Consider the following 12,188-nt stretch of genomic DNA (forward strand, 5'->3'; position numbering starts at 1 on the left):
CATTCAAATAGAAAAACTGTTAATGCAAGATAAATTTCAGCAATTAAATAAAGTTATGCACAAGTAACCAAATAGATAAATAACATCGTCCAACAAAAAACATAAAACGACCAGGTTGGCTTCTACCATATATAATTTCTCCCCACCCACTGCACAAAAACAAATTGGCGCCTACTATTTTCGGTCAACAACAATTAATTTGCTCTACCCAACTGTGTTTCGCTAGCAACAGCTACTAAATGTAGTTATACTGATCATAAACTTCGGAAACCTATATGGGATAAAGATGGCAATGTGAAGGCCAGAAATTTAGTATTGAATTAGATGAAACTTGCCACGCTCTCCAACATTTGTTAGCAGTATGCTTGAAATCCACGATCAGAATAGGAACGCAACACACCTGTTTACATGTTATTACTCTCTCTGTACATAAATATAAGTCGTTTTAGAGACTTGTATGTTCAGTCTAAGACGTCATATATTTGTGTACAGAGGAAGTAGTTAGTAATAAGGTCGAGTGCTTCTTCCATGCATGACATAATACTGAGTTGTAAATAATGCTTCTTCTCAAGATGCAGTCTCATGATCTGCTTGATGTTTCCCAGGGATGACCAAATTGGTAGCGTGAGGATCCCAGTTACTCACAGAGGCGGGCAATGGCATGTACAGGGCTGAGCAGCACCGCTAGGCTCCAAGGGACTCATTCAACCAACATCTTCCTTCTGCACAACCACTGCAAGCGAAATATGAGCTCAAGTTGCTACCCAACTCATACAGATTTAAACCCAATTGATCAGTCAAAACGAAAAGTACAATCATCCGAGCATGAGGTATAGAGTAGAGCACCACGAAATCCTAGGTTACCTCTTCCAGCCGTCGTATACGAGCCCCTTTCCATCCTCCCGCGCACTCTTCTTCGGCACCCCAAGGCCGCTACCGCTTTGGTCACCTCCCTCACCTCTCTGGCTCCCCTTACAACCTAAGCGGACGACGATGAGGAAAGGAAATAGAAATCGAATCTATTCAACCTATTGTAAACTCACTATAAAAGTATAAAAGAACATATGCCTTGTCTGGAAATTGCAACTATAATTATTAAAATAAATTTTCACATACATAAACTAATCAGACCATTAGGCAGTTCATTTTGAGTGAACAGAACACCCTCCTTAAGCGATTAACAGTTTCTCATGATATCTATGGTATAATAGAATAAACAAACCAAAGAAAAGCTATATATGATTACTAAAAATTGTTGTTTGCTATCAAGAAAAGTGATGGTGTTGCATCAAGATGATCTAAATGTAAATCAAATGGAGCTGAATTCTGAACCTGCTTCTCGCGGCTAGCTCGTCTAACAATGGAATATGAGTAGCACATTTGTATGCAAAACCGTATTGCAGTAGCTAAAGGGGCTTGTCCCCCTCTCCCTCATGTCATTAGCTATCAATAATCATTACCTAGTTAGCCATTTGTAGAACAAGGTAAACACAGAGAAAACGAGATGGATTAATTCCTGATAGATGAGATGTATCCTCTTAGCATTACTCAAAAAAGGATACCTGATAGATGAGATGTATACTCTTAGAATTACTCGAAATCACCGAGTTCACTTTCACATACCTCAAGATCAGGTAGAACTTTATCTAATTATCGTCTACTCAAAAAGCATTTCAATTACTTGCAAAACCTGCCATCACCAAGACATCAACACTTGTAGCAATAGACATCATATATTACAATATATATCATCGGCTCATCTCATGTTGCCTAAATCTACATGGACCAATCAAATAATTGTAGCCATATGAAAGAAAAAACTGAAACAGTTCAAAGAAAGGCAAAGAATCTTCAGGCTCTGTAGCAACAGTGGGATTGCTCTTATTTTCGACAAACTCCTTTTGTGTAGAAGCAGTCAATCATGTCTAAAAAAAAAATCTGGAAACAGCTAGCAGGCTAACAAATATGTCATTATTACTGCACATGACTGAATGCAAACTACAATAAGGGGCATAACCTGTGAAGATGGCCATCCGTCCTTGTTGCTGCAATTGCATAACTCCAGATTTCATTTTTTTATGTCATTAAGCAACTCAACGAACATGTGAAAAGCACACCTGCAGTAGGAAGATTCAGCAGCCACATGCAGCAAGTCAGGAGTCGTGTATGAGTAAATCAGAGAAAGGAGAAAAGATGAAATCCAGAACATAAGCGGGAACAGAAATTAGATCCTTTTTACATCAAATCAAGGCTAAAAACGTGTTGAAACATACCGTTGGGTGTCTAAGGCTTTATGTTTTCCAGATCAAAGAAGAAAATGATCTAGTTTTAAAGAGGAGAGTGATTAACCTACCTCCAATCATCAGGGGCGTGCAGATCTGAGTAGGGGGTCGATCCGGAGGAACCGGCATCCACCAAGCCCCGCAGCCTCAACAGGAGCTCCTCTCCCTGCCCTCCGGCCGGTCACCAGAGCCGCCGGCGGCGGCGACCGCCTCCCTCACCTTGTGCCCCTTATCCTCATTTCTTCCTATCTCCCTCATGCCCTGGTCTCTTAGCATCAGCAGGACACCGTCGCCACCGGAGCAATACGCCGCACCCGCCGCCAGATCCATCGACGCCGCGCCCGGATGGCCGGCGCGGCACCAGATCGAGCGCCTGGCGGTTGGGATCGGGAGGCGAGGGAGAGGAGAGCCCGTTCTCGTGTGTGTTTCTGGTGGTTTTTTTCACTTTAAAAAGGACCGTGTGATGAATACAGTAAACTATAAGGATTTATTTGTAAAATGTTTGAACGAAACGTTTTCTCACTTAAGAAAGGACTTCGGGTTGAATACTACAAAACAGAGGGGCTTTTTTGCCAAAGCGTCGACGACGTACGACCAGAAGCAGTAATTGCTTTATTAGTAGGGAGGGAAAGATGAGACATAGATATGTTTATAGTATGGATAGAAAGTATTAAATTTTTTGATCCACATTAAGAATAAAAGAATTTTCTTTGTTGAGACACGAACTTCAAATCTGAATAATATTGGGTGTTTATAATAATAAGCATACATAACAAACACTTATATGTATATGTATATTATTTGTTATGATAACAGGTAAGTTGATAGAAAACTGTGCATACGTGTATCCATTATTATGTATAGAGACGTAGAAACAAACTCTTCATAAGTCTACTGTGCTTCATGGCAAAAAGAAGATATGTCTTTTTAGGTAGGCCAAGAAAGTAACATATATGCTACAATAGTAAACTTATCTGTGTACCTCTTAGAAACTTATAAGTCAGGAATACATGATGCATGCAACAATGTTTGCATTTGCAACCATATTTTCTACCAACATAACAAATACTTCCTTCCATAGATCGGTAAAATAGGACAATGATTTTAATTAGTAATATCTTTATCAAAAAATATACCCTTATATGACTTTCATAAGGTAGCACATCCATATTTTCCCATATCATCTATAAATCTATGATTGTCACACAATTGGAGGCAAACAATATAATAAAAAGATAGTCTGGCGAATAATAACAAATATAACATATTCATATTATTGTCTGACATTTCTACTCTGTAATAACTTCGTTGTAACTAATATTAGAAGTGCTAGGCCGTGTAGGTGCACGGGTTGAGGACTAGTCACCTTAATTTACTTGTATAACATAGACAAATCCCACTTTAATTTAGTAGTTAGCAAACTTCTCATAATTATATAACGCAAATCACGTGTAGGAAGTGACATTTTTTTACACAACCACGTTAACATGGCCACATAAATCGCTAGCTAAAATGTAATACCATTATACTTATATCTCGATGAAAAAGGTTGAGTACATGTCCGAAGAGTAGAGTCACACACACGCTCTCTGTCTCTCGGAATCTCACACACACACACACCAGTTACGTGACGCCCCTTAAGCAGACCCGTATGTTACAATTTGTGCACCCGCGGGTACACGTGATGGTGCGCATTTATTTAAGCTTGATGGCGAACCCAAACAGTAGCTGCATTCATTCCCCTCCCACCGCCTCTTCTCTGGTCGCTGTCGCCTGATAGCCATGGCCCGGCCGAAGGTAACGACATACACCATACTCCCGCCGGAGCGGCGCATTAATCTAGAGGCGGCGCGAAGCCCGAATCACAGCAGCCCTGCCTCCGGAGTCCGGACTAGCCGGAGCCGGATGAGGAGGCATTGGAGGCGGAGCAGCACGCAGAGCCGGAGGAGGAGAACTACAACGTAAAGCCGGAACAGGAGGATGACGACGCGGCCCCGGCAAGGGTCTTGTTGAGGTCCCGACAAGGGTCTTGCCGTGGCGCCTGCTGTCATCCCCGGCAAGGCTCTTGTCGGGGGCCTTGTGGTTCTCCTTGGCTCGGATCCCACCAAGTACCATCATCTTCTAAAGTGTGCATCTGATCTTGAATGTCTTCACAATGATCTGCATACCACCACGGGGATGCCTCCTGAGGGAGTCCTGGATTAGGGGGTGTTCGGGTAGCCGGACTATACCTTCGGCGGACTCCTGGACTATGAAGATACAATATTGAAGACTTCGTCCCGTGTCCGGATGGAACTTTCCTTGGCGTGGAATGCAAGCTAGGCGAGGCGAATACTCAAGATCTCCTACCATTGTAACCGACTCTGTGTAACCCTAACCCTATCCGGTGTCTATATAAACCGGAGGGTTCTAGTCTGTAGGACAACCATCTTCATACACAATCATACCATAGGCTAACTTCTAGGGTTTAGCCTCCTTGATCTCGTGGTAGATCTACTCTTGTACTACCCATATCATCAATATTAATCAAGCAGGAGTAGGGTACTCTTGACACCGAAATTGGTGCTTTCACTGAGAGTTCCTCTGTGCCGTCGCAATCAGGAAGGATGCCTCTTCCCGTCTTTAAAGACGGCGCCGTTACTAAGGGAGCCTTGGCTGTCGGCCAAACCCTTCGGCTAGGCGGTTTTCTCATGACTGCCTGTTCGGCCGTTGCGCCGACGGTGACCTCCCGGGTCATCAAAAGCAACCTTCACGTCAGCTCGGAGCTTGTTGAGCAGCTAGATCCGATGGAGCTCTCTTTCGTGAACCAGCTCTTGGATCACATCGCCGTCCTGGGGGTCGCTACGGATTACGACCAGGTTGGGCTTAAACCCGATATAAGAGAAATTAAATCTCCCCAGGCTACCCACCACGTCGCCGTGATAGAGGCGCAGTGTGGCGACCCCTCATCTATTTTAAGGACCAGCTACGTCCGGATTCCCAACCCCTCCAAGCCGGATACCCGCAGAGGGGAGGATATAGCTCAAGACCTGAGCTTGGGATCAGGCAACGGGCTAGGTTCATCGGACTACATCCAAGAGTCCGGACCTCAGAGTTCGGAAGCTCTTCCTCCTCCGAATCTCAGATCGGGTGAGGTCCCAGATTCAATGCCACCCACCTGCCCGAACATAAGCGATCTTTCCCAAGTCAGGCAAAAGCCCGAGGAAACAGTACATCAGTACTGGGCCACATTCCTCCTGGTTATGAACAGGATAAAGGACTGCCGCGAGGGAGACGCAATTTCAATCTTTTGCAGTAATTGCACGGACGAGGGAATCCTTAACGCCATAAGTCGCCGTGATATTACACGCTTTGCTGACTTGGCATCCATAGTACAAAAGTACTGTGCGATAGAAAGTGCCTGGAAAACCGAAATAAAATTTTGGGATAATCCAGCCTTGAATAGCAATCCCGTCCGAACTAAGAGGGTGCATCATAATAAGACACCCGGGTTAAATATTAAAAAGCAAAAACCCTCTTCAGGGCATGGAACCGTACTGGAAAGGTAGCTGGATGGACCTTGTAAAATTCACAGTACAGAGGACGCCACACCAACTCACAGCCTTAGAGCATGTTGGATGCTTCGGCAGGTGGCCAAAATTGGCGAGGACCTCCTAACTTCGGAGGCCGCAAAAAGCCAGCCCGAGGGTACCAGTACCGTTCTCACAGTCTTCGAGACTTTCGCATCAAATAATATGCGAAAAAGAACACTCTACAGCCTCACCGAAGTCTATAAAGTGGCAACAATAAACCCATGGAGCGATACTGCTATCACCTTCAACGCATGTGACGAACCTAAATTCCGAACAGCCCGAGCACCAGCCGCATTGGTCCTCAGTCCCATAGTGGACGACTTTCGCCTCACAAAGGTACTCATGGATGGAGGCAGCGGATTGAACCTCATCTACGAGGAAACCCTCCAAAAGATGGAAATAGACTGGATCCGCATCGAGCGAAGCAGCACAACCTTTAGAGGAATAATCCCCAGTCGGGAAGCGCGCTGCACAGGAAAGATCACACTAGATGTGGTGTTCATCACGCCGGATAATTACAGGTCAGAAGAGGTCATGTTCCAAGTGGCCCCGTTTAATAGCGGATACCACGCTATACTAGGACGGGAGGCATTCATAGTCTTCCAAGCCATACCCCATTACGGGTACATGAAGCTGAAGATGCCTGGGCCAAAAGGAATTATCACTCTTGTTAGTGATCCAGACATAGCACTCCGCGCCGAAAACAAGACAGCCGCATTGGCCCTCGAGGCACTATCCGAAGCCTTAGCGGCCGAGGAACTGACTGCGCCGCGCTCCACGGTTAACAGAGATGATGTGATACTCGATAAGAGATCCAAATCCACATCCTTCAAACCGGCGGACGAAATAGTCAAATTCCAGGTCCATCCAACGGACCCCAATAAAACAGCTTCCATCGGGGCCCGATTGAACCCCGATGTAGACGCCGCACTGCGAGAGTTCCTACAAGAGAACTGGGACATTTTTGCTTGGCACCCTTCAGACATGCCAGGAATCTCGCGCAGGCTGGCCGAACACAGCTTAAACATCCTAAAAGGATTCAAACCCGTCAAACAAGCCCTTCGGCGTTTTTACGAACCGAAGGGACAGGCTATGGGAGAGGAGCTAGCCAAGTTATTGGAGGCCGGATTCATCAGAGACATAAAACATCCGGACTGGCTAGCAAACCTGGTGATGGTACCAAAGAAGGACAAATCCTGGCGCCTGTGTGTCGACTTTAAAGACCTTAATAAGGCTTGCCCTAAGGATCCCTTCCCCCTCCCCCGTATCGATAAAATTATCGATGCCACAGCAGGACACGATTCGTTGTGTTTCCTCGATGCATACTTCGGTTACCATCAAATCAAGATGGCAGAATCAGACCAAGCCGCAATGGCATTCATCACACCATACGGCCCATTCTACTTCAACACAATGCCCTTCGGGCTGAAAAACGCTGGCGCAACATATCAGCGCATGATCCAAACATGTCTGGCAAACCAGACCGGCAAAACAGTGGAGGCATACATGGATGATGTGGTCGTCAAATCAAGACATGTCGAATCTCTAGTAGACGACTTGAGGCTTACATTCGATAACCTCTGAAAATACGACATCAAGCTCAATCCAGAAAAATGCGTTTTCGGCGTTCCAGCCGGAAAGCTCTTGGGCTTCATTGTATCCGGTAGAGGAGTTGAAGCAAATCCGGCCAAAATTCGAGCTTTGTCACAACTGGATATCCCAAAAGACCTCAAACAAATACAAAAATTAACCGGATGCATGGCGGCTCTAAGCTGCTTCATCTCTCGCTTGGGAGAAAAGGCACTGCCCCTTTATCGCCTCCTTTGGCGCACCGAACACTTTGAGTGGACGGATGCCGCCATGGCCGGACTCGACGAAATAAAGGCCATATTGGCAACAAACCCAGTCCTGGCCGCGCCGAACACCGGCGAACCAATGCTATTGTACATTGCGGCAACACATCAAGTTGTCAGCGCAGTGCTCGTCGTCGAACGGGAAACAGACGGACACAAATTCCCCCTTCAAAGGCCAGTCTACTACGTGTCCACTGTCCTCACTCCATGCAAATCACGGTACCCGCACTATCAAAAGATCGCATACACGGTATTTATGGCATCCCGAAAGCTACGGCACTACTTTCAAGAGTGTTCAATTACAGTAGCATCGGAAGTACCACTCAATGACATTATCAACAACCGCGATGCAATGGGCCGGATCGCAAAATGGGCCATCGAGCTCCTCCCGTTCGACATAACCTATAAGCCACGGCGAGCTATCAAATCGCAAGTTTTGGCTGATTTCGTCGCAGAATGGACGGAGGCCGAACTCCATAAAGAGTACAACTCATACTCAAACTGGAACATGCATTTTGACGGCTCCAAAATGTTGGCCGGACTGGGGGCTGGCGTCGTTTTGACGTCCCCCACAGGAGACCCAGTCCAATATGTACTTCAAATTATGTACACGGACTCCAACAACGCAGCTGAATATGAGGCCCTTCTACATGGTCTCCGGATGGCAGTATCCATGGGCATTCAACGCCTAGAGGTACGCGGGGATTCGAACCTTGCGATATCCCAAATAAATGACGACTTCGACGCCAAGGACCCAAAAATGGCAGCTTACCGTAATGCCGTCTTGAAAATGTCAGCTCGGTTCGAAGGGCTCGAATTTCACCACATAGCCCGGGAAAATAATCAGGCGGCGGATGTCCTGGCATGCATCGGTGCAAAACGCGATGCGGTCCCCCCCCAACATCTTCTTGGAAAGATTGTTCAAGCCATCTATAGCATGGGAGGGGGAACCTGCAGATAACAGCCCGGACCAAACCGCACCACTCGACGCCGAACAATCTGACATAATTGGAGGCTCTGCCACCGAAATTACACCTTCAGCCCACGTAATAATGGCGGTCATCGCCCCGTGGACAGAACCATTCCTAGCCTACCTTACTAGGCAGGAACTCCCAGAAGACCAAAACGAGGCACGCTGCATAGTGCGGCGATCTAAAGCCTATAAAGTCCATGAGGGAGAGCTTTACAAGAAAAGCACTATCGGAGTCCTTCAAAGGTGCATCTCCGAAGAGGAAGGGCGGGACCTTCTGGCCGAAATTCATGCCGGACTTGGTGGTCATCACGCCGCTGCCCGGTCCCTTGTTAGCAAGGCTTTCCGTACAGGCTTTTATTGGCCGACGGCCCGGGCAGACGCTTAGGACTTAGTCCAACGATGCGTTGGTTGCCAACTTTCTGCCAACCAAAGCCATATGCCACCCACCGCACTACAAACTATCCCCATCACCTGGCCTTTTGCGGTCTAGGGGCTTGACATGGTCGGACCCCTTAAAGGAGGGACCCATAAGAAAAAATACCTACTGGTCATGGTGGACAAGTTCACCAAATGGATAGAGGCCAAGCCTGTTAAGACGGCTGAATCCGGACCGGTGATAGACTTCATATCCGGGGTCGTACATCGTTACGGCGTCCCCCACAGCATCATCACTGATAACGGCACGAACTTCACGGCCGATGAGGTAAAACTCCGGTGTAAAAACATGGGCATAAAGCTCGATTACGCTTCCGTCTATCACCCATAAACTAACGGTCAGGTCGAGCGCGCAAATGGTTTTATTATGCGCGGCATCAAACCCAGATTAGTGCGGTCCCTTATGGAATCTAATACGCACTGGGTAGAGGAGCTCGACTCCGTACTCTGGGGGCTGTGGACCACGCCGAATCGCACCACCGTATACACACCATTCTTCATGGTGTACGGCGCAGAGGCAGTTCTGCCCTGCGACATAATTCATGACTCACCTCGAGTGCGCATGTACGAAGAAAGAGAAGCCGAGCTCGATCGGCAGGACAGCCTGGACGCCTTGGAGGAGGAGCGTGACGTGGCAAAAGCCCGTTCCGCATTCTATCAACAGCAGGCTCGAAGATACCAAAGCAGAGAAGTACGGGCCAAAAGTTACAATGTTGGCGAATTAGTTCTACGCCTGCCGGACAAGAAAAAGGACAAACTCAAGCCCAAATGGGAAGGTCCCTTCATAATTGACCAAGATCTGACAGGTCGAGCGTACCGCCTGCGAGATGCGTCGGATAACCGACTCGAGCCGAACCCATGGAACGCAGCCCGTCTCCGAAGATTCTATGCCTAGCGCCGGACTCTGTGTTCGTCTCATTCCTCTGTCCACTTTTTACATTTTTCTGTCCTATATTTCTCTCCCTCCCCTCTTTTTCTTTTATAGCCCTTAAAGGCTCATCAAGTGACGCGCCACTCGCTTTCATTAAACCTGGGGGCTTCTTTAACAGAAGCTTATTTATATGGGCTTCACGCCCAAAACATGTGTCAAACTTCCGCATGTACCCTTTTTTCACCATTATATGCATTGATATGACTTAAGTTTTGGCCAAGCTGGGTTGCCTGGCTCCTATGCTTACCCCTACGTTCCCGATTGTTCGGCTAGGAGGTAAAGGGAGCACCTCTGCGATTCTTACTGCTGGGTCAGCCGGATGTGCACCTCAGACTGGGTGAAGCCGAAAGCTAGCGTTCTTAAGGGAATATTCGGTCGGTGAAATAAAAGATGATCTTTTTACTAATTTTATGCGCCCTCAGATGCTTTTCCTGCGCCCTTTCACGCAGTCCGGACATGCACTTTAGGGCATGCCTCCCCAGCGAAAGGAACCCCTAACGGAACTATTCTCTCTGGAAGATGTTTCTTACTAACCATGTAATATAACATAACTAGTTGGGAACTTGTCTGATAAAGCACTAATGACCCCTACACCTGGTCTCCATGCATACCTTGGTTCTTATATAACCGCTGTGGTATTCGGACACACTCCGGACCGTCAGGTCCCGAGGTCGAAGCGGAAAGGTCGGCAACGACAAACGATCTACAATCTGGCTAGAAGGCATTACACATGTCAATTATAAATTACATAGTCATTCTGACTGATTGTATTCCTCCTCTATACCATCTAACTGGCTGTCTAATTTACAGTCCTGCTGGGAATACTTTGCGGCCAATTCTACTTGGCCGTATACTAAGCTTACAGGGATCTCCTTCCCGTCAGGCCCCACTGGTCCGACCTCGGCCATGTGGTTTGGGTCAGACTTCGTAAAACGGGTCTTCACCATGGCCCAGGCCTCCCTAGAGCCTTGTCGGCAGGCTGATATCTTCCACAACCGGAAGCGCCGCCGAGCCCCCTTCAGCTTCTCCGCAAGCTCTCCAAGGCCCTCGGGCATGGAGTGGGCAGGCCATAAGGCTTGGGCAATGCTTCGCATCACCTGCCGACTTCGTTCGTGTAGTTGAAGGAGTTCGGGAAGAAGGTCACCCGTAGAACTAGGCATCTCCTCCGTAGGATGACCTGTGAGCATACCTACAGACATTACTCTATTAGTCGACTTCCTCGCCGAACTCTTTTTTCAAGGTTCGTTCAAGCACTTACTAAATATGCCGCATCGAAGTCGCTGATTCTCCTTCGTGGAGTCCGATAGCTGGCCTCGAACATCTTTAAGTTCGACGTCTAGCCTGGTGTTGGCATCCTGATCATCATTCTTCTCTTGCCTCACCTTTGTCAACACACTCTCACCAGCCTTTAACCGGCGTAAGAGCTGCTGCCTCTCCGGATCAAGTTCGGCACCATCTGCAATACAATTTGTCAGATTGGCACCCACGCTGCAAAATACTACTCTTTCAAAGTGTATCTTACCAGAAGGGGTCTCTTTGGGCTCCCCTATTGCGGCTAGTGCGGCCTCTAGCTGGGCCTTGCACTTTTCCAGCTCCTGGGACAGTACGGTATTCTTCTCTGTAAAACCTGCATATTAAATGATCCTTAAATCAGTTACTCTAACTGTTTCAAGTCTCGGGGGCTACTGGTATACATATATTTTACCGAAATTTTCTTACCCGTATGTCTTTTACATACTGCTCCGTGGCTCTGGCTAAGCCATTTTGAGCGGCATGGAGGTACGCATCTCCCGAATTAAAGGCATCTAAAGCCTCTTGGGAGAAACAACCATCGCACAGAACTGTCCGGCGACGCCTGTGGTTCATGGCGCTCTCCACCTCAGAATTAGTGGCAGACAGCCTGTCCGCATCCTCTGTCGGAGGAGCGTCCGGCGCGCGCTTCGTACTCGCCTCCGCTTCCGGACCAGGCGTCGGAGCCTGGCTGGTGGAGGCGCGGTTGGCAACCTCTCCGGATGTTGTCCGGCGAGGCCTCTTCGTCCTTTGTGCCGGCAGCTCAGTCCGGACCACGTTCCTTTTTAACCCACGAGGCCCCGCAGCCCCTCGTTGGCTAGCTGCCGCAGGTCCGGCCTCCTGCCTCGGAAA

The 12,188-nt window shown here is 47.7% G+C and overlaps 1 long non-coding RNA gene across 2 annotated transcripts; it reads right to left on the reverse strand.

Moving 5' to 3' along the window:
* Positions 1 to 315: 315 nt before the first annotated feature.
* LOC123189990 (uncharacterized) lies at positions 316 to 2,728 on the reverse strand. 2 transcript variants are annotated; one of them, XR_006496071.1, is made up of 5 exons: positions 2,354 to 2,728; positions 2,018 to 2,117; positions 1,333 to 1,690; positions 865 to 979; positions 316 to 733 (listed from the first exon to the last, which is right to left on the reverse strand). It is a non-coding gene; the product is annotated as an uncharacterized lncRNA (long non-coding RNA). The 2 variants fall into 2 exon arrangements; XR_006496070.1 differs by having other exon boundaries at positions 1,333 to 2,117.
* Between the last annotated feature and the right edge of the window lie 9,460 nt (positions 2,729 to 12,188).

The sequence above is a fragment of the Triticum aestivum genome, chromosome 2A (assembly GCF_018294505.1).
Source record: "Triticum aestivum cultivar Chinese Spring chromosome 2A, IWGSC CS RefSeq v2.1, whole genome shotgun sequence".
NCBI lineage: Eukaryota > Viridiplantae > Streptophyta > Magnoliopsida > Poales > Poaceae > Triticum > Triticum aestivum.